The sequence below is a fragment of the Cryptomeria japonica genome, chromosome 8, assembly GCF_030272615.1.
Source record: "Cryptomeria japonica chromosome 8, Sugi_1.0, whole genome shotgun sequence".
NCBI classification, from domain to species: Eukaryota; Viridiplantae; Streptophyta; class Pinopsida; order Cupressales; family Cupressaceae; genus Cryptomeria; species Cryptomeria japonica.
The window spans coordinates 396572183-396600074 of NC_081412.1; positions in this window are offsets into that span (position 1 = coordinate 396572183).

Genomic DNA, 27892 nt, shown 5'->3' on the forward strand with positions numbered 1-27892 from the left:
GTACATAACCTCTTGGTCTTCTGAAAGCTGACAATTATACTTCGAGTCTGCCAACTCTTGTTCCACACTATAGAAATTTTTGGATATTCACTTCCAAATATCCCTAGGTGAAAAAGTATCATTCTCATAATAGAAAAAAGGTGCTCCTTGCATGAACACATTGATTTCCTCCAAGTGTGGCCCAATAGGTTTCGCAGGAACTCCAAAACCAGTTAGACCCTCCGGACATAAATTAGAGATGTCACATCAGACACTCCAGACATTGTTTGTTTTTATTGCATACTATCTATCTATTTATCACCCTTAAACACTTTCCTCTGCCATTCTCCAATTGCTCTCTTCTAGGCAGCTGATGAGCTTGTTTCCATGTCATTCAAGATAATGCCTGCTTGCTTTCTTTTAGGAAATTTGCTTGCACATGACTCTTGAACTTGTATGTTCTACTTCCGTACAAATATAAATTTTAATTCACGCTGAGATAATAATTAAATAAAATAAGCATTTGTAATGAAAAGATTTAGTCATTCGATGTTACATATTATCTGACAGAAAGGTCATAGACAATTCTTCGAGAAAGGAAACATCATTGATAATCATTTTTTGCAAATAACACTGAATCAAATAAATTAAAAATGTTTCATGTAATTTTTAAAAGTAGAACTCGTTCAATGCTTTCATGCATCGACGGCAAAGCCGTCTGACCGACACCATTATGCATAATAGAACAAATCAATATAATAGGCTATTATAAAGAATATATACAAAAATATGAAAGAACATTAAATTACCATTACAAACCCATAAACCATTAAATAGTGAAAATAGATATAAATTTGTAAATGTCTCCCTATAAACACCACAACCATAACCAAAACAAAAAAAATTCTTACCCGCAAAAACTTAGCTGGTGAGTTGCAAGTCTACAACATCTCTCAGATGATCAAACCGTTTCTTAATTTTGTTCTTCTGGTTAGTCAATGGATTTAGTTGCATGTTCAAGTTTACTATTTGAAGCCTTCTATTTCCCTATATTTGAGACATAATAAAATTCTTGTGAGTAGGAAATTGATTCAGGAGTTACGTGTGAAGAATTTGGCAAAGTAAATGTTGACAATCAAACTCAAATTTTATCTGTCTTGATTAAAGACTTTTATCCTGATGGCATTAAATTAAAGTTCTTTCTCTATTTTTTGGTGATCTCTAGAGCAGAGGTTGCTTTGCATCGACCTGGGATACATTTAACTTGTGTTGTATCTACGGAAATATGTATCCTAGGACGATGCAATGCAACCTCTGCTCCACCAATATCAGATAGAAGAGAAAGTACTTTAATTTAAAGACATCACAATAAAATTCTTTCAAGACATATATTAGGTATAAAAGGAAGCCTACCCTATCATTTGAAGGGGTTTACCTACAATTCAAGTGATCTCTTAATTATAAAATCAATTCAATTCCAAGTGAACGTGCAATCAAGCATTCATCAATAATTGAAGGAGAAATCAAGTTAATAAAGATATTTAATAAAGATATCATCTTTTAAATTAAGAAATGGGCAGGAGATTAAGAATACAAACCTTCCATATTGCACACTTCAAGGTATATTAAAATTAGTTTAAAGTGTATTCATTTAGGGACCTTTCATAAAATATTCTCAACTTACATATCATAAAAGGATCTGCTCCACCAATACCAAATAGAAGAGAAAGTTCCTTAATTTAAAGCCATCGGGATAAAATGCTTTCAAGACATATAAAATCAAGTGATCTCTTAGTTATAAAATCAATTCAATTCCAAGTGAACAGGCAATCAAGCATTGAAGGAGAATTCAAGTTGGTGCAGGTGAATTTGGAAGACAAAAGGACTCAAGGAAGCCAATAAAGACTTTTGAAGGTCTTAGGAGTGAAGAGCCAATCAATTATGCACACAATGAAGCCATTAAAGATAATCACTGTTAGCATAGATTGCAGGATATGCACAAGATGTGTTTGAAATGGATTTAGAAACTTCCAACCAAATGTGATTAGTGAGTATAGATGTTGTAGTGCAACTGCCCAAGTACACATGCATGCAAAATATGTAAGCTTAGATAAGGCACATGAACTATTTTACATAATGCCTCAAAGATCACCCAATATCCAATGACGGCTGGGAGAAAGAAAACATCAATTTTTTCATAATCTTAAATATTTCTTTATTCATCACTATAAATCTATTATGAATATAGTCTCAATATTGCAGAAATTTATTTTATTATGAATGCAATATTTAGGGATGTAATCTTTATATATTTTTTTTAATTAGGAAAAGGTCCTAATACAATCCCCAACTAATTAATCTACATAAAGATACCACTAAAGAAAGAAATTCAATCCTCACCACTATGGTCTTGAAGGCTTTTAAGACACTTGGATTCCTATTTTGGCCCGCTTTTCCTTGACCCTATGTTAAGATAGTAAACTAGTTTGAGAGAATCCATTGGGTGGGAAATTGTGTATGGTTGCAATTATTTTCATGCATGGAAAGTAATTTAAAGTTTGGACAAATAGAGGATAAGTATTTCTTGAACCTTAAAGGACATGTGTAGAGCACCGCATGGATGTTCCTCCATTATTGAACTCTTTGAATATGTAAGTAAATTATTTTTGGTTGATGACACAGTAAGTGTGGTATTTGTCTTTTCGATATGTTGTGGATAATATTAATCAAATATGGAATTTTTTTTATGCTATATACACTATGTTTTGGATTGAATTTAGGTAAGCGAAGAGGTAATGGAAGAATAAAAGAGGTACACAAAGGAAGAAGAGTGAAATAGGTGGTTTGGGATGGAGGTTACAAGTATATATGATAATTCGTATGGATAATTTGTTGTCTATAAAGAGGCAAATAAGCTATCACAACTTCAACATGAATGAATGCCTCATCTACAAAAGTAAAAGGTACCTCTAATGGTTTCAAAATTTGTCAAAATAGTTATGATATACCAAATAATCAAGTGGAATATCCTTTAGGTAACTAATATTATCTTTAAACTATTTATTTTGATTTTCATCATATCCTTTCCATGTGAATTTCCCTTGGTTTTAGTCCCATTTTTTCTTTATTTTATATATATTCAAAACAAAATTTATAGATGCATGCCTCTACTTGTCTCACCACTCATTAATTGTTTGGGATTTTCATTCCATTCACCAAGGTTGGCATCTATTCTAAGACTTTGTGTCATGGCCAAGCTAAATTATTTGCCTCTAGTTTCTCTCCAATCTAGTCACCTAGTAGCATGTGAAATCTATCTCTTCCTAATTATTATTCTCTCCATCTTGTTAATGACCATTTCATTAATGAATCCTTCCTCATAATTTTGGATAAGTGAGACAATGTTAGCTCAAGGAATCTTCTCAATCCTCTTTCAAGATTCTTTCCCAAGTAATAATCTTGCATATTGGAAAACAAATTATGCTTCTATTTTTCCAAGCTACTCTTCCTTATAATGTCTAGATTTATTCTAAAGTGCTCATTGTGACTCATGTTTACTACTCTTCCTATTAGTCTCATTCCAATACCTCCTACAAAAATATGGAATGATTACATTTATATTTTATTTGTGTCTCCTAAATATCCACAAAATTTGGAACAATAATACAATTTTTCAATAATATTTAATTGTAAAAGAAAGGATTAAAATGGAACTAAACACTCTAAATAAATTAATCAGGGTTAAAGGGATAAACTAGGATCCATCTTCTTACAGTCTAGGCCTTAGAATAGATTTTATTAACACTTCACCTTTTGCCCTTTTTTCAATTCAAGTTAGTTTAGGACAAAAAGCATCGCGAGATTGAAATATCAGATGATCAAGTTCCAGCTATTCAAGCATTCGACAATTCAACGTAAGTCCCCTTGTGATACCAGCAATCACATCAACCAACTATGTTTATCCACACCTCATGACCCGACATACCAGAACCTTCGAGTTGTCTCAAGTGATCCTTAAGCAAATCTCCATCATTTGAGTAACTTTGTTCAAGAGAGGATAAGATACTTTTGGGTATTTTATTCTACGTTCGCATGTGCATAAAAAACACATCAACACCTCCCACTTGTCAATGGATAAGCTAAAGTTGCTCTATAATGAATGCTTTATAAGGCACACCACTTGATGAAGGTTTTGCAAATGGGGTGGCAAGTTGAATGGGTTTGATCTTGGGACAATCTACATGGTTAAACGTGCTTGATTTAGAGTAGTATTAGTATGGGTGACCTCCTAGGAATCCCTAATGCTTCACCGCTATGAGCATCACTTTGATGAAATGAGTACTAAGTGATCCATTCTTATGAGGGGTTCATGTAAACTACTCATGAGAATGGGTCAGCTTGACTCTAAAACTATGCAAGTGAATTTTGATATAAATATCATAGTATGAAAGTCTTGTGAAAACACTCATTCTTCTAGCATTGAAAGTTGTGAGAGAGTTATTAAGGGGATTCTCGTGTGTATAGATTCAATGTATAAGTTCAAGACAGATATTGAGGTGATATTTCTTTCCTTTTGGTACATCAATCTTTAAATTGGATGTTCTTTTGCCTTCATGGTAGGGAGTAAGTAATTTTTATGTGGGTTCCTTTTTTCATTCTTGGATTATTAAGGAAAACATAGTTTGTGAAGAGGCGGTTTTGCTTGTTATCTTATAAAAAAATTGGGTATTAGCTATTATAATAAATGATAGACAAAATAATGTCCTCTAAGGCTGTTGAAAAGAAATATCTATATGATGGATTCTCTTCCCAATTTATCTTCAAAGTTATTTAGTAAATATTTGGGAAACCAAAATAGGGTATGTTGATTTTCAAAGGAAGAACTAAATACAAAAATTCCCAAAAGAAGATGTCTTAGCTAATTATTTTTGTTCCTTTGGTATTTTGGAAGTTGAAATGTTCCTTATATCTCTTCAATCTCCCCACCTTGTTCCAACAACCATAAAATTTTATGATTGGGATGCAAGGGAGATTAGTGGATTTAATGGGTTGGCTTTGGCTAGATTCACCCAAGACAATTGATGATTTATTAGGCATTGTTTTCGTCGATGCATTGTTAAGGTTATTATGGTTGATTATCAAAGCTAGTGGGATTCAAATATAGAGGCGTGTTTAAGATAATTCTTATCATTGGTTGGTTAATAAAAATATGGTTTCAAGATTGATGCACAAACATATTAGAAGGGCACTTTTATGATGTATGTGAAATAATCACATTATTAAGCAAAATAATAGGTAATCTATAGGCAAAAATACTGCATATATAGATATTCTATATGAGGGATATGACTAATTCCACAAACTATAAGATTGACTAGGCTTTTCTCATTAGTGGAATCATATAATAGCTAGTGTGTATTGTTGCCTAGATGCATGAATTTGTAGTTTCCATACAACTAAGAAATGATAATGTTTCTAAGTACAAACCAAGTGGGAACTATGGACCCACTAATCTTATTTGTAACCACTCACCACGACTATATTATGATAACTCTCTTATTGATAATAGAGAGTATCTAATACATTTATTAAGACCCTAATTATGGTCATGGTAGACCACACAAAGAATGACTTCCATAGGAGGCTAAGAAGGTGATCCATGAACAAGAGTTTGTTTCATTCAATCCTTAACATTAACTATCATTAAGGTGGAAGAATTTAGTGAACAACCTCTTATGCTACCTAGGTACCCTAATGTCATATTCTATTAGAATTAAACAAGTAGTTAGAGTTCATTCTATTTTTAAATCCAAGCATAGAGGGGGGACTATAATTATCCATCATCATTGAGTGTTTTTAATTAGATAAGAAGGGATTTTGAAAGGGCCCTGATCCCTTGTGCAAAGAGAAAGATGAAGCATTAATCCCAACAAAACAACAAAACAAAACAGCTCCAAAACAACAAAACAACAAGAGGCAGAATAACTAAAGCAAAAATGAACCATCCTAAAATCAGGGTGGTTTAAAAAATTGATCCAAAGCTCTTTGATTGAGCACAAAGGAAGGACCCTTCTCTCCAAATCCTATTTTCTTGAGACAATGAAGGGACATAATATAATTGGCACATCCATCATTAGAACCCAAAGCATTATATATCCTTGAACAATCCAAAGGGGAACTCCCTTGATTAGAATCAATATTTTGAATCTCCTGGGAAATAGGGAAAGTTTCATCCTTATTTTTCTCCTTACAAGCATGACAAATAACCGAAGAGTACTCATACTCAAACTTCTGCACCCATTTTCCAAATTTAGAGATAGGTTAATCTGGGTAGGGAGAGCTTGATCACCATTGATTGAGGATGCCAAGAATATCTTTGATATAGATTTAAAAAAATGGGATTAAACTAGGGCTCAAGGACCCATCTACACAATAGCAATCATATGACAAGAGTAACCACTGCCATAAGATATGAAACTTAAAACAATGTGACAAAGATATTACTATGTATAACTTGAGAGAATTCAGAATTATACCCTTATTTGATCCAAGGGATTATATGGAGGAGAAGATAGTGAGAAAGTATGTTTATGTGACTAATTTAGAGATTTTTTTGGAAAATTTTGCCAAAAAATCTCAATTTAGAGAAAGTGATTATTTTACTACCTTACTTTGTTTTGTCTTAGCTTGAAAAAAAAAGTCTAGTTTAGATTATTTTCCTATAAAGCAAAATGCTCTAACAATATTGTTATCAAATGCAAATATTTAGAAGCTATTCCATATGATATTCTTGATAAAACCATTTCTTTTATAGAATCTAGAAAGGTAAATATTTTAAGATTTGACTATGGAGATAGCCACCCAAGATCTAGAGGTCTAATGGAAAGCACAACAAAATGAGAAGATCAATATGACACGAATAAACTATATTCCTATCAATGAATGCAAGTTTACAATATGAATGAATGAGATTATAAATAGAACCCCTTGATTATATAGGTCAAGATGACACATGTAGGATATCATAAGATTATGAAAGTATCTTAATCTTATGATATGAGACATAAAGTGATAAGTGTCCTATGTATACCTTAAGTAAACTTAAATGATAAGGCATAAAAATGACCTAATAGTGGAAGTAGCTAGGTAATATCCCTATTACACCAACAATTATTGCTACTTGTTCTTTGATTCATCTCATTGATATGGCTCAAATTGAAATAATTCATTTCATCAATCAAAACAAATATATTCAAAATTTTACTAAGCAATAAAACAAGTCTCGTGATCCTTACTTTCCTTAAACTGGCCCCTTTGGTTGCTAGCCCTTTACTCACAAGCATTACTCTCACAAAAAATACAAACTCATTTTTTTGTAAGTGATCCTTTAATCATCATCATTTTCATGCTCCGAGCACAGGTTTGCGGAGGCCCGGGCATCACCATTTACACAGCCCATTTTGGGCTCCCTTGCGGTCGTCCTCACTGGTTATGTACCAGCCCTTGGCACTTTGTGCCCGTGAACTTCAAAATGTTTTAAAGAATGTAAAACACAATGGTTGCAAGAAAGGGAAACCCTTGTACATTCTTCTATTTAGCGATGTGAGAGAATGAGTACCACTACATACACCATTTGCGTGATAGACAGAATTATTACAAACGACTCCACCATTTTCTACACAAACATTCAAACACACAGTAAATGAAATCTTCTCTTACCAATGGAAATAGGCATTCATTGTATGGAAGATAAGATAGAATGAATTTCTGCTTACCAGACGCGAGTTTCTACCATGCAAGCGCACTTCATTCCCTCGTTCCCAGTTGCAGCCATGTTTGTCACACCAATGATCAGTCATCTTCCTCTGTCTGTAGCTCTTATTGTTGTTGACGGAGGCCCGGGCATCGCCGTTTACACAACCCATTTTGGGCTCCCTTAATGCAGTCATCCTCGTTGGTTATGTGCCAGCCCTTGGCACTTTGTTCCCCCATTCCCCGCTATGGTCGTGTTTGTCACACCAATGATCTCCACAAGTTCGCTACAGAGGTAGGACGTCAAATGAGAGGCGAGATTTTGAGGCGAGATTTATGAAATGACTTGGTCTTTTCTTTTTTTTTAAAGTAATGCACGTGGTCGTCGGAATTTCGACGAACGCGGGCACTTTTTCTTAAAAAACCCTAATGTCATTGCCAATTCCTTCTCCGTTGAAACCAAATGTTGCATTATCGTCGAAATTATGACGAAATCGGGCATTTTTTCAAAAAAAAATCAAGTTTGATCACAATATACCTTCTCCGTCAGAAAACCTCCGTCGGAATTTTAGGCTAAATGTATTAATGATGGTAGGAAATCTGACACATGGTACACATATTACATTTACAGAACAAGATATTCCTAGTGATAAATTGCTCCATAATGACCCACTACATCTAGAAGCTTACATTCACAAGAAAAGAATCAGAAGAGTACTTCTAGATGGGGGAGCCAGTCTGAACATTTGTACCTTAAAGCTGGTCAAAGCACTGGGATATTCTGAACTTCACATTGATTCTTCCAAAAGGATAAACATCAAGGCTTATGATGATGAAGAACATCCATCTAAAGGCATTGTAACATTACCTGTACAAATAGGACCAATAATGACAAAGGTTGCTTTTCAAGTCTTGGATAGAGAGCTAGGATAAAACATGTTATTGGGCCACCCATGGATCCACATTATGCAAGCAGTACCATCTACATTTCATCAGTGTGTCAAATTCCCATACAATGGTATTGAAATCACCATAAAGGGCAATCCAAATCCATTTCAACATTGTAATTATCTAAAAGACAGTGTCGATAATCAGGTACCTATCAATCAAGCTGCACCTCTCACTACACAGTTGGAAACATTAAATATCACATAATTACAACAAGATATGTCTATGACATCCTCCTTACAAATAAAGGATATGGGTTGTGGAGAGTACTCTATTGCAAATACTTTAAATGGGAAACAGTTGTCTCTTTCTCCTAAGTCCTTTGGGAAACCTCACACTATAGTACAAAAGAAAGACAAAGGAAAAGAAATTGTCAGATACTCAGACTCGTGCTCTTTCATTAGATGGGGAGACTTAGAGGAAGAATCCTTGAACAAAGATGTTAACCATTGGATATATAGAGAAGAAGATCATATGACGACACCCAGAATACACATAGATCAGTATGGCAATGGATTCAAAATACTCCAAAGACATGGATATGATGGTACCACAGGCCTAGGGTTACAAAAGCAAGGAAGACTAGAACCTGATGTTCCTAATGACAATCTAGGAAATCGAGGATTGGGATACAAACATGTACAACATATCACACAAGCCAGACAACATACCCTTGATATACTAAATCAACCAAGCAAACCATTAGATTACATATCACAAAGGAATTGGTCCACATAGGCTCTTCCATCTTCATCTCAAACAAGCAATCAGGTACCTACATCACCAAGCGCAGAATCAGATGGGGAAGACATGAGACAACTCTTGCAAGAACCCACTGCGAAGTTACAAAATGATGCAGTTATTGACACAACAATATAGGCTAATGTGGCAATAGATGCAGGATTACCCCCACCACCTGATTCCCACCCATGGTTATTGTCACTACTTTTACCATGAGAAGCAACTCAGGATCAACCAGATGAAACAGATGAAGAAAGATTACAAAGGCTTATACCTGGCTTAAGAAGGGTCACTAATGCACAAAGAAGACCAGTCAATCTACAAAGGAATCAGGGACAGGAACAAGAAAAAATAAGTGATGATAGCCCATATGATGAAACATATATTGACAGTGAGACAGATTCTCATGACTATGAATTCTTATCACTCCATGATTCTAGCCCACCAGAAAGTGTAATATTAAGGAATCAAATAAGGCTTGTACAAGATGAAGATACACAAAGCCAATCAAACAATCAAGTCTTCATGTTATCCAAGTCTACTAAAGAAGGGAGTAATGATTTACCCCTAGTACATTCACACTTGATTGATTGGGGGCAAGAAGGAAAACCAACACTGGATTGGTTTGAAAACGACGAAGCAATTTCAAAATTTTTAGGAGTCAGAAAGGGATTTCTATAAGGTGATCATAAAGTAGGGTTTTCTATAGACCTAAATAGAATGACATACTTTGGAGAAGAAAGTACTTCTCAAACAGAAGATAAGGATCAAACTAACCCTAATGACTTGGGAAATCTTCCTATGTAAAGAGAAAGTTCAACATTACTTATAGAGGAAACAAAAGAAGTAAATATAGCAGAAGAGGAAGTTGTACATAACGTTCATTTGGCAAAATCACTGAGCAAAGAAGAAAAAGACAAATTCATTCATTTTTTCAAGAAACAACCTATCAACTTTGCTTGGTCCTATTCAGACATGCTGAGCTTAGATTCTGAATTAGTGTTGCATCAGCTACCATTGATACTAGGAATTAAACCTTACAAGCAAAAATTAAGAAAGATGCATCCAAGTATTGCATTGCTGGTTAAAATAGAATTACAAAAGTTGCTGGATGTAGGTTTTATCAGACCTATTGACTATGCGGAATGGATATCCAACCTGGTACCTGTGACTAAGCCCACAGGAGGCATCAGAATCTATATGGATTTTCAAGATCTAAATAAAGCTTTCCCTAAGGATGACTTCCCACTACCTAATATCGACATGATAGTTGACCTCACAGCTAGAAATGAGATGCTATCCTTAATGGATGGTTTTTTAGGATACAACTAGATTAAAATTGAACTAGAAGATCAACATAAAATGGCCTTTAGATGCCCATGGGGAATGTACTCCTAGAATGTGATGCCATTTGGTCTTAAAAATGTCGGGGCAACATACCAAAGAGCCATGACAACATTATTTCATGACATGATCCATAACATAATGGAAGATTACGTGGATGACATATTGGCTAAATCAAAAACTAGAGAAAGTCACCTTGCAGTTCTTACATAGATATGTGATTGGTTGGAATAGTATAATGTCAGATTAAATCCAAAGAAATGTGTGTTTGGCGTAACAACAGGTAAACTATTAGGGTTTATAGTATCAAATAGAGGAATTAAAATAGACCCTACCAAGGTCAAGGTAATCATTGATATGCAACCTCCATCAACACTTAAACAACTCAGAGGGTTACAAGGAAGATTGCAATCCATAAGGAGATTCATAGCACAGTTAGTAGATAAGTGTCACCCATTCCTGCATTTACTCAGGAAAGGAGTTACTTTTAAATGGACAAAACAATGCTAGGAAGCTTTCCAAGCTCTAAAAGATTATATTTTGAACACACCAGTGTTAATATCTCCTACTCCAGGACAACCTCTATTGTTATACATATCAGCAACGAACTCAGCTCTAGGAGCTCTATTGGCACAGCATGACAAAAATGGAAAAGAAAGAGCCATTTACTATATAAGTAGGACTCTGATTGACTATGAGCTTAATTACACCCCCATAGAGAGAGCATGCTTAGCAGTAATCTTTGCATCCCAACAGCTTAGACACTACAGGTTGAGTCATAAGGTACAACTCATTGCATGGTTTGACCCACTCAAATACCTATTGAGCAGAGTGACATTGACCAAGCGATTGGCTAAGTGGGTTATGATCTTGAGCGAGTTTGATATAGATTACATAGATAGAAAAGCTATCAAAGGACAAATCATAGCAGATCAATTAGCAAAGGCTCCTATACAAGACAGTCACCCATTGCTGATAGATTTTCTAGACGAATCCATGTTTACACTAACTGCCTCAGTAATGTGGAAGTTATACTTTGATGGGTCATATACAAATCATGGATCTGGAGCAGGTATTCTCTTCATTACTCCTCAAGGGGATGTTATACCCAAGTCATTTAGGATCAATTTCCCATGCACCAACAATATGGCAGAATATGAAGTTCTCCTCATAGGGCTTTGTACAACGGTGCAATGGAAAATACAAGAGTTACAGGTCTATGGTGATTCACAGTTTATTGTAAACTAGGTCAATGATGATTACAATATGAAGGATGAAAAACTCATGCCTTATAAAAAGTTGGTCGAAGATTACAAGGAGCATTTTAGCAAAATTACCTTTGAACAAATCCCCAGAATACAAAACAAGGTAGCAAATGCAATGGTGACCATAGGATCTCTTCTGAATATGCCTGCTAATGAAACTCAGTTTGAGTTTATCATAGAATAGTTAATGCTACTTGCATATGAGACTCCCTTATCAGACTATGTATGTACAATTGTGGGTACAGAATCACCTTGGTATAATGAAATATATACATATTTGCATACCCAATACATGTCACCAGATCTATCCAGAAATCAAAAGAAGACCTTTATTTGTCAAGCATCTAGATACACCATTATAGCTGATACTCTATATAGAAAGGGTTTCGATGGTACTCTTCTCTGGTGTCTGGATGAGAATGAAGCACACCTTTCTTTAAAAGAAGTCCATGATGGAATCTATGGGGCTCACCAAAGCGGTCCACCATTATCAAAGAAACTATTGAGAATAGGGTATTACTGGCCAACCATGGAAAAAGATGCTTACAAGTATGTACAGAAGTGTAAACAATGCCAAATGCATGGAGACCTTATTCATGTACCAGCACAAGATCTTCAACCCATCACATCACCATGGCCATTTTCACAATGGGGATTAGATCTAGTAGGTAAAATCAACCCTACTTCGTCCAACGGGCACAAGTTTATCTTGACAGCCACTGAATACTTTACAAAATGGGTTGAGGTGATTCCTTTAACATACACCACTGGAAAGAAAATAGCAAAATTCATGCTCAACTAAATTATATGTAGATACGGAATTCCAATGTGCTTTGTTACAGATAATGAGCGCCCATTTAAAAACCAGGAAGTGAAAGAGTTGTGTGACAAATTCCACATACAACAGATATTTGCCACGCCATATTATCCATAAAGTAATGGGCAAGAAGAGGCTACAAATAAAACAATATTCAAAATTCTTAAGAAAGTAGTCACTGACACAAGATGGGACTGGTATCTCCAATTGAATCTCGCTCTTTGGGCCTATAGAACAAGAGTATGCACACCTACAGGAGAAACACCATATTCCTTGGTCTATGGTACATAAGAAATACTCCCCCATTGAAATAGAAATACCATCTCTAAGAGTATCCTTATAGAACATTATATCATAAGAAGACTACAGGGTAGCCAGGTTGCAAGAACTAAAGACCCTTGATGAAAAATGACAAACAATATTCAATCATTTACAAGGATATCAAAACAGACTGAGATGAAGTTACAATAAAAGGGTCTGACCATGAACCTTTCAAGTGGGAGATCTAGTACTTAAAGAGAATCAAAGGAACTTAGCAGAACGAGAAAGGCCAGGGAAATTTGAATCTAATTGGCTAGGTCCTTTCATTATAACAAGGATCATAAGCAATGGTGCCTATCATTTGGCTACCATGGAGGGAGATCCAATCTCTGACCCTATGAACAACATGCACCTTAAGCGATATTATACCTAAGGGCTGTGTAGTTTAGGTTTTGCTTTCCACATTGCATATCATATCATTTAAAACACTACATAACATGTATTTTCCTTTTTAGACGCATTGCATTCTTAAAGTTTTTCATTCTTATATAGAAGCATCAAATAAAACAAGGCAATTGTGCAAGTATATCATTCATTTGAATTCAAGAGAAACAAGGGTCATCGCCTTTCTTATATATTTGGACATGAAGTTTTTGGGGTTCTAAAGTCATTCATTCTCAACATTACCCTGTGATGATGCTTTACTTATGGTTGGGTAGTGGTTTCACTATTTGAGACTTGTTAACCTACAATCTATCAATTGCTATACCTCAAACACAATAAATCTCTAATTCATTCTAGACACCTAGTTGATCATATGACTAGTGAAAAATCTAAAATTCTACTTCAGCGCTGCTATAATTGTCACACCCAAGTAGGTTTCATTACTTACCAGTCAAGGCAAAAAAATAAAAATAAAGAGCTATGCCAAATATCCATCTAAATGCAAAAAGAGCAATGATATATAACTGAAATATCATGTATACAAATGTGATAAAAAAGCTTGACTATGGGAACATGCAAGTAACTCCATCAAGGCTATGAACACCTACTGCCAATGGAGCAATATTTGAGAAATTATAGTCTATAACCTCGTCGGAGCTCTCAAGGCTTGCTGGCAATGAGGCTCTATTCAAGATGCTTTTGAAGTTAGAATAATCCATGTAGCTAGTCGTATAGGATGCTAAGGATCTTTAGTGAACATAAGAGCGGGAATTAACACATTTGCACACACATGGGCAAAAGAAGATCAAAGTTTCAAGAACCAATGGGGAAGTTTTCCACGTCTCCATTTGTAAATCCTAGTCACTAAGTGTGTTGAGATGAATGTTCTGAAGGGCCTTAGAGATCGATTGACCGCTTATCTATGAAATGTTTTGCACCTCCATTTCAATTGGTGTATTCAAATGCAAAAACAAACATAGTCAACCTTGTTCAAATAGGAAGTGCATCTTCATCCTGCATATTGCATTCACATAGGTCATGTCAAAAATTATTTGTCTCCATAGGCATTTTGCAGATCATCATGTCATACAGGTCTGCACACTGGGGCCATAATTGAAAAAATCCAAAAAATTAGATAAAGTCCTAAAAAAATCCAAAAATATTAGATAAAGTCCTGAAAAAATCCAAAAAAAATTAGATAAAGTTCTGAAAAAATCCAAAAACAATGAAATACCAAAAAATCATCCAAAAATAGTCAAATACGATCCTGAAAAAATCATCCAAAAACAATCAAATACGATCCTAAACAAATCAACCAAAAACATTCAAATATCTATCTACATAATCCAAAAACATCAAAAAAGCTATTGGAAAATAACTAAAAATAAAAAAATCAATCAATCAAAACACTTGCAATAAAATGTCTTGTGAGAAATAAATACCCTAGCAGATATCCAGCAAACACTTCGCACGAAGTTAACAAAGGATACGACTATCCAGTCAAATATCTGCAATCAACTGATCAAACTGTCTTATCAATCATATCATATCCATATCAACGTGATCATTATCTTGTCTTAAACAGAAGAGGATACACTCAAAATCAGACAGGTCAATCTTAAACGGGGTCTGCAACTTTCTGAGATCAGACATTATCAACCATCGCATCAAACAACTGAGAACAAAGGCACAAGGTTAGTATAGCTGCTGAATTTTGTCTGGGTCAGTCTTTATCTTTTTATCATTTGGTGACAGATATTGTTTCTATGCTACTCAAGGATGTCCACAAGTGACTAGAGGAGCTATGATGAGCATTATATTTTTCTTTGTTTGCTATTTGTGGTGTGAACCAAAGAAATTCTAGGGAAATTGCTCTAGTGGGTGTCTATGATAAGAGCCTTCACATCAAGGTGAAATCGCCACACATACCTCGACCCCTAACGCAATTCCCAGAATGGAGGGTTCACTCCTTGTTTTCTCCGTGTTTGTTTCTACAATGAGATATCTTTGCATCTTGGTTCCTTATACCCTGATGTCCTAAAGTTTCATTGCTCAAATAATAAGGCTCAGTGATGAATATATATTGACGTAATAAAATATGTGACACAGGTTCATGATTCATTCAATTTCACTATCATTTTCATCTCATTTTCTTATTGATAGTTTGTTGGTTTCTCATCTCCCGTCTAAATCACGTTCATTCTAACATTCTTTCTATCATCAATTTTTCTCTCTACCATCTGACTAACATTTCTTCAAGGAGTATCTGAGTTAAAATTGATTCAACCATTATCATACAAAAATGCATTTCATTTATAGATTCATTTGCATTTCATTTATAGGTTCATTTGCATTCATTATAGGTTCATTTGCATTCATTATTGCATTCGTTTAAATCATCATTACTACATACATCTATTTCCATTGCATTTAGAATCATATAGAATTCAAATAGATATGCATCATAGAACTCATAAGCATACATGGAAAGCAATATAATATACATATATCATTTCCAAAAAACGCGCATGCTATATATATAACTCAAAAATGATAATGTGTGTGAATACAATAAATAAGCCCGAAGGCTTAGATAACATGATCATCTAGCACTTCCTCTATCAGTAGGTGGATCCTGTCCACTAGATCCTGCCCAAGGATGTCGAGGTGGTCCCATAACACCACCACTACTAGTCCATCATGAAGTAGATCTACTCGATCTCCTCCCCATGTATGCACTAAAGCTAGGCTCTCTTTGACCCTCAGGGACGACTCTCTCATATGCCTGCTGATAATAAATAGACTCCTGCGCAGCAGTGAAATACCTATCTGCCTGGTCGCACGCATTTGTACCTACTCTAAAAATCTTATCGAAGGCATCCATAGTAATCTGACATCTCCACACTACCTCATCTCTCTCCCTCTGGAAACGATCTCGCTCGATATCTCATCTGGCGACCTCATCCTCCAAACCCTAAACCCGCGCTCTAAGAGTCTCTAGCTCATCATCAACTTGTCCTATCCCACCCTCTGCGGCAGGCACATCCTCCAACTCTAGCATATCCTCATCATCATCCCTACCATCGCTGCTTGATGACTCTGAAGAATCATCGCTGTCCTCACTGCTAATAGACTCAGTGTCTCCACCAATCCCTCTCCTCCCTCACCACCTCCCCCATCTCCACCACCTCCTCCCCATCTCCACTATCTCCTCCAGCTCTCTCCCTTACATTTATCCTCAACCGCTATCTCGGATGGCGAATCTGTTGTGCTGTAATAGGAACAATAGGATCGGTCAAAGGCACTGGCCCATGCCTAGCAAACCACGTATCATACTCCGCTGTCATCCTCGGATCCACTCCACCTCTGCCCCAACCCCAAAGTAATGGCTGCAAAGAATCAAACTCCGTAGAAGCAACATGTGGCTGAATGCACACACCCTAATCAGATACCTCTCGCAAAACACGAGCAAAATATGCAGTAGCCATAGGTGTCACCTGTACCTCACCGAACTATTTGAGAACCCTCCTAGGAAGATACATCTCTATGATCTGTTGAGTCTCAAAGGTCCTCCCAATAAGATATCTCTATTGTTGGCAGAAAGACAAGTGTGCTACATCATCAGGCCAACCAGGGCAATCTAAGTAAGGTCTCCAAATAAAATGCTGCAATATATCAAACTGATGTCTCCAGTACAAGGTGTTCCCTGAACCCCTATGTCTGATACCTGCTATATACCTAAAAGCATAAGGCTCACCCAGCTATAAGTCTACATGAATCACAGGCCTAGATATAGAAATGTGTTCCCATGCCCATGTCTGAAGCATAGTAGCACCACAACTGATAGAATGGTATCCCATATACACAATACCATGCATTTGATAATACAACATGGCAAGTAGACAAGGACCCCAAGCATACAATCGACAATGCACAATCATATCATGCCCTATCCAACTGGAAACCCATGACCTCGTCTATCAGGTATCAGTAAACCACCGATAATACTACATAATACAATGGTCAGGTCATCATAATCTAATCGGGCCCAAGGGATCTCATAACGGCCACTGATCTGCAAATCTTGAATCTCACACTCAAAAAGTGCACATAGTCTGGAAATGCCATCATCATGGTCATATACAACTCTCTCACCACGAATGGGAATACGTAATATACGCCATTAATCCTCCTAAGGTAATGGATGCCTCACCAGTCGGAAGATGAAACGAACAAGTCTCAGAGTGCCACCGCTCTATCAAAGCTGTAATCATGGCCCTGTTGGCTGTAATCTCTAGCAAATGCAAACCATGGTATAGACCAAGCTAATGGATATGCTCGATCTCATCATCCAGAAAGTCAGCTCGAAGATCAAGACCACTGGGTCTGCTCTGGCGACAGTATAACACTCCAATGTTCTCCTGCAACGAGAAAATGATCACAATATCAGATATCAGATCCTGAAAATACTTATAAATTTTCAAACACATGGCAAAAAGTTACATATACAATGAATGCATGACAGTTATGACTTATGCGGTACAAAAATCACTCTTGCGTGATGATTAAAGCTAATGCGTGACACAATGAGCGCATGCGTAACAAAAAAACACTTATTCATGAAGCTATAAACGAATGTGGGATGTTAACACTATTGCATGACACTTACAGCGCATACGTAGCATTTACAGTGAATGCGGTACAGTTAATACTATTGCATAAAAGTCAACAAGTGATTGTGTAACGGAGAGCAAAAAATGATCAAGGAATTTTTTTTTAAAAACAGGCATAAAACAAGCAAAAAAAATGAAAAATTTGGAAAAGTACCATGCCACCAGTCCCAGCAGGTCTCTGATATGAACGTACTCGGTCCGACAAGTGCAAACGAGCTCTATAACCAGCCATGATGATCAAATACTCAGAAACAGGCACATAAATAGCAAAGAAACCAAGGAATTGTCAAATCACAAATGAGCAAATGAAATCCTAGAATTCTCTATTTATAACTCAAAAAAAATAAAAAAATTAGGGTTTTATGACACTCTGACACCCATGGTCCCCATCAGCTTCAAACAACTTGTAGCCTACTCAAATGATCTCACAATGACACGAAATTTCACACGCTTTCTCTTTACACTGGTATCAAAAACATGGTCTCAATTTTTGAATTTTTTGACCACCTTTTCCGAGGGGGCATATTTACACTATATAGCAATACCAAGGCATACTGGGGCAGAATTTTTCATTTTCTTTGAAACAATGTCGTTCCAACTTTGTCTCAAAGAGGGGAAAATGTAGACACCTAAAAATGTCTCATTGATCATGTACTAATTATTCCTCTAATTGATTAAATAATTCTTTTATATTATTTAATTAAGTTAATTAATCTTATTCTTCTATTTTGTATTTCCTCATGATCTTACTAATTATTCTATTTTCTATTTCTTTCATCATTTAATCATTTTAAACCATTTTCTAAATATTAATTAAATATTAATTATTTAATTAATTGTGATTAATTCCCGAATTTAAATAATCTTTATTATTTAAATAAATTAATTCTCAATTTCTATCTCTAATCATCTAATCATTCAACCCTCTTTTAAATATTAATTATTTAATTAATTATGATTTAATTCCTTTAAATTATTATTTAATTAAATTCAATTTCTACATAATTAAATAGTTTCTTTAAATTATTTAATTAACTAATTAATTCTTCCATTTCCAAATCCCCAAATTCTAATTTCATTTAATTTCTCATTTCTTCTAATTTCTTCCAAATTCAAAACACATGTGCATGATTTCAAAAACCAAATTGAAAATCAAAGTCAAGTTCTAAATATTCAAATGCTAAATTGAATTAATGAATTCAATTATTTGAATAATATCTCATGCAAAGATTAAATTAATAATCTAAATCTAAATGCAAGAACATGCTAAATTAATTAATTCAATCAATTAATTAATTAAATCATTATCTCTCCAATCTTTATTTCCATCTTTCAGTTAGCTTTTTCTAAATTAAGCTCTCTGGGTCATCCTCTTTATTTCCTCCAATCATCATTTTTCTTCCTTCAGTCAGCTTTTTCTCAATCAGTTGACTCAATTAATCTATTCAATCTATTGAGTTTTACTCCCACAATCAGCAGTTCAACTATCAATTTTCATTTGATTTCACCTAAGTTCACACCTCTTGATCATTCTGTTCCACCTTTCAATCAATCTTCTCCAATTTTTTATAAATTGAGCATCCAATCTCCATTTTCAACAATCACGAACTTTGAATCTTTGTGTCATTTGCAGGTTACCAGCGCAATATCTGAGAGCCATCATACCCCGAAGAGGAGAAGAGCAATGGAAGCAATACGCAGTCACGGAATAGGGAGTTTTTATAGATTGAAATCATAATTCCTATTTTGGCTTGATTGTATCTTTTCATTGTCTAGTTTGTTAGATTTGTTGATTAGATAGGGATTCTTGATTTCCCTTGTGCTTCTAATTGATAGCTTTGTTTATTTGAAGAATGAATTCTAGCATGCGTTACAACCGATACTAATCTAATTGATAGCTTTGTTTATTTGAAGAATGAATTCTAGCATGTGTTACGACTGATACTAATCAGTACGTATTAGTTAAGCCCGATAGCAATCAATGTTCACAGTTAATATATTAACCGATATTAATTGGAGTGCATTGGTTAAGCCTAATAACAATCAGTGTTCATAGTTAATATGTTAACCGATATTAATCGGAGTGCATTGGAATTAATGTAAACTGATACCAATCGGTATTCTGTGCTATGAGATTTACAACCGATGATTATTGATAGTTAAGCATTGATCGAACTTTGCAAGTATGGTTGAATATATACAAATTTAAGAATGATCATCAAATTAAGGAACATTCAATATACATATTGGACCTACCCTATCTACAAGTTACATTCAATATAGGACCACAAGTTACATCACCCAATTAGGGTCAGACCAAATTACAAGTTACATTTATAGGGCATGTCCTATCCACAAGTTATATTATATATAGGTCTTGCCCAAGCAAGACATAATTACAAGTTACATGTATTTGGGTCCAGCCCTAAGTTCGATTTACATAATAGATAATACATGTGTATTTTAATTGTCATTGACAACATTAAAATGCAATAGATAGGTATCTGAGCTAGCTACTATTTCTACACATTCTAACACATTTCTCTATTTCTATGCAATAATCAGTAGTAGCTACATAGACTAGCATGGTACATAAGTTCTTTTCTACTAGTGCCCTTCATATGCAATTCTTTCAAGATTATTTAGTTGTATCTACCTTCTTAGGTTATGCAAGTGGAGATTAGATAGGCATGAGTTTCTCAAATGTGTGCACCACAATTGTAAATTATTCAAATACTAATAGTATGAATACAATGGAACATTCATGTGGATAGGGGACAATTATATTTGGAGTAGTCTCACATGTTGGAGTAGTTAGCTGCTAAAGATAGGGAAGTGCAATGCTTTGATGTTCTTTGTTGAGCTGTTGGTCCTTCTTGCTCTGTAATTCTCATTGTGTTTAATAAATTTTTATCCCTTTGGTGAAAAAAAAAAAGAGGTTGATGATAAATATCTATGTTGTCTATTAGTTGATTCTCATGCCAAAACTTATCACACAAGCTGAAATATGATAATCTTGGTCAAAAAATCTCATACAGAAGAATAATGAGTTATGTCTTAAGTTTCATTGCATGGTGTTATGTGACATTGGATAAGTTCACTACTGTTAATCATGAAAGATGATGGACTAATCATGGATGGTGCTGAAATTGTTATGACAAACCCAATGGAGTCATGGCTTAAGAGACAAATAGAGGGATGTGCCACAGAAAACCATTGCATGTCAAGCCTAAGCTCCACTCTTGCTCAAGGCTTCAAGATGAAAGTGATGCCATTATGTGCCTTATGTGATTGGAAATGGAATGTAAAAGCATAAAGTGAGCTACTCATGAAGAGGCCACAATCTGTAAATTGCACTATGACATGCTAGGTTTAACCGATGGTCTTCTTGTCCTTCCCTAGCAAAGCACTTGAAGTGATTCACATATAACAAGTACATTGCATTTCCTAAGAACTTGGGTACAATTGAATAATTTCTTTATATTAATAAACTATCATTACATGTTTCCTGGTGCTGTCTACTTAAGAGGGGACCATTAATATGGAGAACACATAGTAAATATACACCATAAGTGTGATCAAGTACTAGAATAAGAAATGAGAAACTCTAGAAGTACATCTGGAAGGCAAAAACACCCTAGTGGCTATCCTTGGAAGTTCAACTTTCACCGCAAATAATGGCTATGAATGTATATGGCAAATGAAGATAAGATTTAGTGCCATGATTATCAAATTGAAGGAATTAAAAGTTTAATATTTGTCCATGGTAAAGGAATTTATAGATTTAACAAACAATTATGTGTAAAATATGCAATAAACTCAAGAAAGTTAATTCTTGGTTAACAATATGTTTTGCACTTGCAAATTAATGTCAAAATGATTAACTTTTGATGTTGTTATGCTCTAGTTAGGCATAATATGTTTTTCTGATACAAGTAAACTGAAATCACAAAACTAACAGATAACTATACCTGCTCTACTATATTCTCAAGGTCATGACCAAACTTGTTGAGAGCAGGAACATATGCATTAGTAATGCCAAGGTTTCCAATTGCATTTGTCAGTGCACGCCCTTGAAGATATTCAATTCATGATTGATTGCTAAGGACACAATTTAGTTCACCAAAAAACACCATGGAAATCCTCTTCGCCCTACCCCTGAATAGAACGGCTCGTTATCTCGCCCGAGAAATAGAGAGCTAAATAGAAGCCCGGGTTTCACTTGTATCTCTTCGTAAGCAAGTATGGAAGTGCAATACAGTCTACTCCTACTAGTGTCACTACCTTTGTTGCCTTTATAACGGCCCATGCCTGTGATCCCACAACTCCAATTCGTACTTGGGTGGGCCCCCATGCAGGGTGGGTGGGAGGAAGAGAGTTGGTGGAGGAGATAGTTCCCCGAGGATTTATAAATTGGTGCTGGTGGGGAGGAAACTACTATGTAGATCAAGCTGCCTAAATACTATGCCCCGTTCCCTCCAAAACTAATCTCTGGTGTTCGTGTGGGAGGAGATAGTTGCAAATCAAGTCCGACTAGAGTTAGCGAGAATTGGGAGTCCCTTAGCTATAGTAGCGAAGAGCACCTGACATGGATTGATCCACCTCTATTGTAATACATTCATCGCTTCTGCTGGTCCTCTATTGCAAGACATTCATAGCTCTGTTGTCCTCTAGAAAACAACAACTATCCATAGTAATAACCTAATTCTTCTATACAAGCAGGCAAGACCAGCAATACTACATTATCTTTAGCTCACTCTATTCACTTTGTATGCAGATCCTCCAACAAGAGTTTGAGATATAAAACCCACTTCAGGATGTAAGGTAGCCGACTTCATTGGATTGTTTGGCTAACTCGAGAAAGGTTATGACTCCATCATCCCAAAAAAAACCGGTCATGGCATTACGCAGATACAACCTCGATATAGTTGCTGGGGTTTGACAGAGGTGGAACTGTGGGTGGGAATACACTATTGGGGTGGCAATGTGAGAATGGGAAGAGGTCGTGAAAATGATTTCAAATGTCTTGGTCTGCATTACGCAGATACAACCTCGATATAGTTGCTGGGGTTTGACAGAGGTGGAACTGTGGGTGGGAATACACTGTTCGGGTGGCAATGTGAGAATGGGAAGAGGTTGTGAAAATGATTTCAAATGTCTTGGTCTTTTTTTTTTTGAAGTAATGCCCGCTGTCATCAGAATTTCGACGAACGCAGGCACTTTTTGTAAAAAACACAAATGTCGTTGCCAATTCCTTCTCTGTCAAAAACATATATTGAATTACCATTGGAATTCTGACGAATGCGGGCAATTTCTCAAAAAAAAATCAAATTTGCTCACAATATACCTTCTTCGTCGGAAACCTTCATCAGAATTTTAGGCCAAATATATTAGTGCCATGATAGGGGGTACATCCATGTTACCTACATACGCAAGGACTGACAGGGCCCTATGGGAGCAGGTACATTGTCAATACCCACATATTGATTGGTAATGGGCCGAAGTTGATAAGGTGTACATACCCTACCCCCTTTTGGGATTTAAGCTTGTGACCTCTCTTTCAAGAGCACAAGTTCTCCACCACTAGGCCAAATCAAGCTGTACTGCGGGTACCCACATATTGCAGGTACAAAAGTTTTAAAAGAAATTAAATTAAAAAAATGTTAAATGAAATCACTTAAATTAAAATTTTCAATGTGATTTAAATAAAAAATTTTAAAAAAAACTACAAATAAACAAAAACGCAAAAAAATAAAAAATATATATTTTAATTTGTTTTCAATTCGTACCTGCACACAAAGATGTTTGTATGCCAACGAGGGGGGATATTTTCTCAACTATAGACCAAATATTCATATTTGGATGAATAAATAAGCAATATAGGGATTATCAAGCCTTTTAAGCGCGATGGTGATGTCAAATTCTGTCCAAAGTGCTCCAAACTTGCAGATCACTCTTGGGTCAAGTAACCACCCTCCATCTTCAAATGGTTGTAGATTTGGCCTCTGGTGTTAGATTTGGATGAAACAAAAGGTGATTCTAACTTTCTTGAACCTCCTCAATCCAATAGTAACCTTAGATCTGACCCAAAAAGCTCCAATACTAATCTATAATAGAAATCTCCAAAATACAAAACCCCAAATTGCACCAAAATTCTCTCAAAGCAAACCAGTGACACTCTAAAGGCTCTGATACCATGTAAGAATTGGGTATGAAGGTAGCCACCCAAGATCTAGAGGCAATGGAATGCACAATAACAAGAGATAAATAATATGTGACAATAACAAACTGTATTCTCACCAAGATGCAAAATAGTTGGATAAATATACAATGTACATAAGACTACTTGTATAGGCAAGGGAAAAGGGAATCAGAGAAAACAATAATGGTGTGTGGCCCAATGAGATGCAAGGGTAGGTAGGAGTTAATTAGAACTCAAAAACCCAACACAAGTAGCAATGCATCTTAGGAAAGGACAACTCCATCTAAAGTAAAAATGCTCCAACCAATCCTATGTAATTCTCTAAGTAAGCTTAAGTAAAGCATGTTGAACACAATGTACCACTAAGAGGGGGGTGAAGCAGTGGTTTCTAAAATATTTTCCTTTTAAGCCAAGCCTTGAGTACTGGTTAACAACCTAAACACTAAACAATCAAACTGGTAAGATAAGAGTGGATATCAAAAGATCCAAACACACAAATGCATAACCCACAACACCAGATGTACGAGGAAAACCCAATATGGGAAAAAACTCAGTGAGAAATGTTGTTGGAGTCTACTGCTCCAATCTAGCCTCACAATGAAACAACAAATTATAATGATTTAGGGCACCAACCCCTACTGATTTAGGGAACCAAACCAAGGAGAACCAACCCCTGCACCAAGCACCAACTTGGTGTAATGTGATGAAATTCAATTTTGATGCAATGATAGCACTCAGTTGCAAATGAGTTCTGCAACACCTGATCAACTAATGTCTATTGGTTAACAACCTACTCTTCTTCACTAGTTCTCATACTAGCGGTTATCAGATTATTTTCTTTGATCACTCACTAGTTCTCACATTGCCGGTTATCAAATTACTTTCTTTGATCACTCACTGGTTACTCCGAGCCTTTCTTCTCTCTCTCCAATCCTCACACTTCACAGTGTCACTCTTGGATGCCTTCCTAACCAATCACTCCTTAACGGTATGCTTGACTATTACGATTGTAACAGTTTACCAATTACTTTGTCTCTACTGGTTAGACCCTCTCACCAGTGACCTACTAACACACACTCTAACTCTCTAAGAAATAACTCTTAGGTAGGTAGTCTTTCTTCTTGCTTAGGCTCTCTTTCCTCTCACTCCTCACATCTAGCATCCATCCTTACAGTCTCAAGTTGAAATATTTTTTTGTGAGGGTTCCCGCCAAAGCATCATTCAAATGGTGTTGTGTTAGGTTTTACCTTCACCAAATTGATCCATATTAGATCTGATCTGATTTTCTTTTCTAGAATGGTGATCTGCATTACACAAAACAACACTGCCATCTCCTCTCTTTTCAATGTGCGTTTTCTATTTTTGGATGTCTATGACATGCTTTTCTATGTTTCTCTGTCAATCGCCATTAATGGCTTGGTTGTTTCCTTCAGCAAATAGGTACAAATATCAGTTCATATTACAAGGTCAGTTCAATCACCTTGCCACCTTGTCTTCCTCAAGCCACAACATTCAACCATCCTACCATGATTTGAGGGTTCTTCATTAAAGTCAACTTGCTTGTAAACAACTACATCGATGAATACTTCACCGACCTTTGCATGCTCGCCACCTAGTTTCCACCTGTCATCCTTGTCGACATCCACCTATTCTTGGTTTTCTATGTCGGTTTGGCATCATTTTCAGTTTGCTATGTCGATTAGACATCCTTCACCAACCAAGCTTGACTACTGGTTCAACTCACCTTATTGGTATAACCTAACTTCACTCATGGTCCTTCATACCTGCAGAACCCTTCTTTGTTGGTGGAACAACTTGGCCTTCCATCAAACATGTTGGTCCATCTACTAAATCCATTTACCAGTAGCATTAAACTTATCTGTGTATATCAGTTCACATCCTTTACTTCTTGTTTTCTTGCTTGCTTTGCCTTGCCAGTTATCCCGCTTTACCAGTAGATGATGCATTTCATATACCGGTAACATACCTTCCTATCTGCTTACACATATATTGGTTGACATCATTATGTCTTACTTCACCCATATCGGTCACCACTACTTACTCACCAGTGACCATGCCAAACTAGCTGACATCAATGACAACCTAATGCCAACAATGCCAACAATCTCCCCCTTTGGTATTGATGTCAACTCATTGAAAGACTTCACATCGGTATATTTCTCTCCCATTGACACAATGAAAAAGGGGTAGTGTACTTCATTCTCCTCCTTTGATTTATACTTATCTCCCCCTTAGTCAAATCTTCTCTTAGTGATTACAACCGATACTGAGACATACAACCTTGAACTTTCCCTATGATCAACATGTGGTTCAAGAGATATAGATACTGCTATGAACTCCCCTTGAATCATATATCTCCTTATGAGCTTAAGTGCACGAAGTAGGTGAGACAACTCCCAACTTGAGTCTTAAGTACTCAAAAGTGCTTATCAGTAATGGTTTGGTGAAGATGTCTGCCACTTGTTCTCCTATAGCGACATATTCCATCTTTACTTCCTATCCTTCAACCTTCTCTCTAAGAAAATGATACTTGATGGCTATATGCTTTGTCCTTGAATGCATCACTGGTTTCTTTGATATGTTGATGGAACTTGAATTATCACACCAGATGGGAATAGGATTAGAGATGTCCACCTGTATGTCCTTGAGGGTTTGCTTCATCCAAATCACCTGAGAGCAGCATGTAGCAGCGACAATGTATTTTGATTCAACAATTGATAGGGAGACTTAATCCTTCTTCTTGCTATGCCATGAGACCAACCGGTCATTTAGGAAGAATGCACCACCACTTGTGCTCTTTCGATTATCAATGCAACCCACCCAGTCAACATCAGTATATGCTTCCAAGATGATTTCTCCTTGTTTAGGGTACCATAATCCATAATTGAGTGTCCCTTGCAGGTACCTAAAAATTATGCTTACAAAAATCATATGTGATTGCTTAGGTGTTGCTTAAAATCTAGCCACCATACACATTGCCTGCACTATATCCAGTCTAGAAGTAGTAAGATACAATAAGCTTCCTATCATGGATCTATACAATGTCTGATCCACCATCGGTGATTCATCATTCTTGCTTAATTTGATTCCAGTCACCATGGGGGTACTCACCGGTTTGCAATCCTCCATTTGAAACTTCCCTAACATATCCTTTGCATACTTGGTTTGTGAGATAAAAATTCCCTTATCTACCTGTGATATCTGCAAACCAAGGAAGTATGCCAATTCTCTAAGCATTGACATCTCAAATTCTAACTACATCTGATCAGCAAAGTCTTTGCAAAGAGTGTCCTTATTGCCTCCAAAGAGGATGTCATCTACATACACAACCACAATGATCATGTGATTTACATCTACCTTGATGTATAGATTGTTGTCAGCACTCCCCTTTTTGAATCCTTTCTCCTTCAGATATTGATCTAACCTTGAATACCATGCTCTAGGA